This window comes from Bos taurus, chromosome 2 (assembly GCF_002263795.3).
Source record: "Bos taurus isolate L1 Dominette 01449 registration number 42190680 breed Hereford chromosome 2, ARS-UCD2.0, whole genome shotgun sequence".
Classification (NCBI taxonomy): domain Eukaryota; kingdom Metazoa; phylum Chordata; class Mammalia; order Artiodactyla; family Bovidae; genus Bos; species Bos taurus.
Window position 1 is genome coordinate 69,703,265 of NC_037329.1, and position 4,136 is coordinate 69,707,400.

Genomic DNA, 4,136 nt, shown 5'->3' on the forward strand with positions numbered 1-4,136 from the left:
ATTGGAGAAGGAAATGGCAACCCACTCCAGTGTTCTTGCCTGGCGAATCCCAGGGACAGGGGAGCCTGGTGGGCTGCCATGTATGGGGTCGCACAGAGTCGGACACGACTGAGGTGACTTAGCAGCAGCAGCAGCTTATTCCTAAAGTGGGGGTTGGGAAGGACTAATCTTTGCGGGTATTAGTAGGAGGGTCCTGCCTCCAGGCTTGCTGTGTATTTACACCTCCATTTCTACCCTGGGCTCTGGGGAGAGAAAGAGGCTGTGATCAGGCTGCTGGGGGATGCCTGAGTCCAGGCAGGCTTAACAACCACATCTGCAGTCGATTCTTGATTATCCACACCAATGATCTGTAACCCAGGCCCAGGTAATCCCAAACAATTGACAATCCAAAAGGAATTTCTCTTTAGTTTTGGAATATGCTCTCATTTTTGCAGCTGCAGATTTCCTTCTGCCACATAGGCTTTCCTTGGTAGGATATTAAAAATCATTTATGTTCCTTTAGCCGGGCACTTGGTCTGAGCAATGACTTGAAGTCAGCTTCGGATTGAAAATTTGCCTACTCCATAGACAAATGATTCCCTTGCAGGCAGTTGAATTTGACAGTATCATATATTGCATAAAGAACAATCTGTCCAGGTTCGAGTTGTTCATTCATTCATTCATTCAGCCATTTGACACACATGCATTGAGTTCCTACTGTGTTCTAGCCACTATATCGTGAATTAAGGATTCAAAGATGAAAGATTAAGCCCCAGCTCTTGAGGGGATATTCTTTCTATTGGAGCTCAATGGAATAGGTTTTAGCATTTTCCTCTGCATATGTCTGTACCTACTACATATTCTTTTATCCTTCCCATGTTCAGCTTAGTGTCTATCTAGGCTTCCATTGAAAAGTTTCAACATTTGAGGGGAAGAGCAGTAAGCTGGTGCTAATGGTAAAGAACCTGTCTGCCAATGCAGGAGACATAAGAGACGTGGGTTCCATCCCTGGCTCAGGAAGATTCCCCTGGAGGAGGAAATGGCAACCAACTTCAGTATTCTTGCCTGGAGAATCCCAAGAACAGGGGAACCTGGTAGGCTATAGCGCATACGTTTGCAAAGAATCGGACATGACTGAAGTAATTTAACACACACAGTTGATACACATATGGTAGATTTTAATTGGTTACATTTTAAAAATTAGTATTCCAGCATTCCAAAAGTATAGTGTTTATATAATTTTATTTGGAGAAAATGTCAAAAGTATAAATTTCTGGCCCTTTATGAACATGTGATCTGGCTCCTTTCCCACCTACCTCCCACTCACACTCGACCTCTGCCAAGAAAAGCCCTGGTTGATGGGAAGGAGGTCTAAATGGGAGTGAGTGGAGGCATTTTAATACTCGAAGGAACCACTGCAAATATAAAGCAGTTGGTCTGTGGCTCTGTGCCCTGTGGTCACAAGGAATAGTTCTCAGCAAGACAGACACATCTTAAGTACTTTGACTTAAAAGGCATCAAATCAATTTATTTCTACAAAGTTGGCATGTTCCCACCCATGGAGCTGGAAGGATCCTGATGGAGTTCTGGGGCTGCTAGCTACCATTCTGTTAAGTCCATGCCTTCCTACTATCGTCCCCTCCTCCGACTTCCCTCTATACATGCTGATGGTAATCCTCAGTTTTTTTTCTCAAAAAGCCCATAGAAGATAAGAATTTTGACAGTATGAAAACTAAGGTTAAAGGCCAGAGCTTGTCACTCACCTTATATTTTTATTCTTTTAAAACAGTAAGTGAAAGTGAAGTCGCTCAGTTGTCTCCAACTCTTTTCGACCCCATGGACTGTAGCCTACCAGGCTCCTCAGTCCATGGAATTTTCCAGGCAGGAGTACTGGAGTGGGTTGCCATTGTCCTCTCCAGGGGATCTTCCTGACCCAGGGATTGAACCCAGGTCTCCTGCATTGCAGGCAGACGCTTTACCGTCTGAGCCAAGGAGCCACCCTTTAAAACAATAAAGAGTGCACAAAAATTTGTGGTGACGTTTCATCCATTTAAATTAGTTACAATGGATGCTATATAATTAATTTTATCTTAACACTCATTGTTTATTAGGGACTTCACGGGAAATCCCTCTTGGGGCAGATAAATGAGATATTTATAAATTGTTTATTCGGGTACTATGCAGGTTAGGGGGCATTTTCTCTCTCTGTCTTATCCTCTATCTGTTCAATGTTTGTTAATGTTATGACTCAGAATTATTAACTCCCATCTCCAAGATCTTGGGTCCCCTGTGGGTTCAGAAATGCAGAGTAGTTTGGGTGCCTAAGATGGAAGAAGTCCTGGGTGACCTTCATGGCTAATTTGGTGTATTTGAAATATCTGTTCAGCAGCCAAGATTCCAGCCTTCGCTCTGCTCTTGGCCCTGTTCATGCACAGCTTAGCCCTTTGCTTTCTGGAAGAAATAGGTGTCCCTTTCTCTCTCTCTCTCTCTCTCTCTTTTTTTTTTTTTTTTTTCAGTTTCCTTCAGAATTCCTAATGTTTCACTACAAAAACTTTACGGCTCCTTTGCCTTTATTCTTTGTTTGCTGTACTCAACACCTAGTTCTCTCTTTCTTTCTAGTTATTTTTAACAGGAGTGAATCACAAGTCACACAAATTGAAACTGAAATTTTCGTGGTTGCTATAGACACACTCAGAAGTCAATCCTTTAATACTCACATTTCCCGCAGGATAACTTGTGGTTTAGAGCCTTGCTCACGTGGTGTGTATATGTATGTGTGTGTATGTAAGTCTGTAGGTCGAACAGTGAGAACCAGGTAAAGCCACAAGAAGACCAACAGAAACAGCCTTGTAGTTGTATTTGTGAAGAAGCAGAAGGTGAGAGAAGGTCTCACTGGTCCTGCTTGTTAGGAGGGATGAAGTGAGTGCAAACTCTCATGAAGTGTCCAAGTCAGGTTTATTTTATAATGAATGTGATGATTTTCTATCCTTTGATAGAAAAACTCATTGTTTTATATAACAGCTAAATTTTAGCAAGTATTTATTGTTCCAGGCAGTATGCAAGTTTAAGTAAATGCATCTTACTGGATCTTGACAATGTTTCTATGCATAGGAGCTTTAATAGCCCCTATTTTGTTCATTGAGGAAGCTAAGAATTAAACTTGGGTATGTGTAACTCTGGGCTTCTAAGGTGGCTCAGTGGTAAAGAACCCACCTGCCAATGCAGGAGACTCAGGAGACATGGCTTCGGTCCCTGGATTCGGAAAATCCTCTGGAGGAGGAAATGACAACCCATTCCAGTACTCTCACCTAAGTAATCCCATAGACAGAGGAGTCTGTTGGGCTACAATCCATGGGGTCACAATGAATTGGACACAGTTGAGTAACTGAGAACGCATGCGTGAGTACTTGGCCATCAAGTGCTAATGACACAAAACTCATCCTTTAAAGTTACTCTCAGAGCAGTGGGACAGGATGCCAGTTAGATTAACATATTTTTCCTTTAAATCTCATAATTGGAAGAAGGTAACTGGGATTAGCACTGCACTCTGGTCCAGGTATATATTGCTGGGTAAAAAGCCATCCCAAAATTTCTCATTCTATGGTATCTCATAATTTTGTGGCATAGGAATTTAGGCAGGACTTGGCTGAGCTCTTCTGCAAGTAGCTTTACCATAGGTGATTCAGTGTTATTCTTCAGGTGGGTGGGCTGCTCCAGAGTTCCTAAGATGACTTCAATTTCAGGCCTGCCACTTGGCGGGGACGGCTGGCAGGCAGCGTTCAGTTTTGACTTCAGTTGAGACTGTGATCACAGCGTGGTGATCGGATTTCTTATATGGTGGCTTGGGGCTCCCAGAGAGAGTGTTTCATAGTACAGAAAACAGAAGCTTCTAATATCTTAAGTTCTACACCCATCGTTTGCATGGCATCACTTGGACAGTATTTTCAAGGTTAACTGAAAGAAGAGGTCACTCACTATCTCAATCCCATGCATTCCATTTACATCCCTGCCAGGCTTCTGCCCCTCCTCTCCTAGTCCCTTGAGACTTCGTCCCCTGACACCTATCTCCCTGAGGTCACCAAGATGCTCCTCATCACCAAATTCAAAGGCTGTTTTTTTCTATCTGTATTTTATGTGAGTTCTCTGGAATAGCTGAC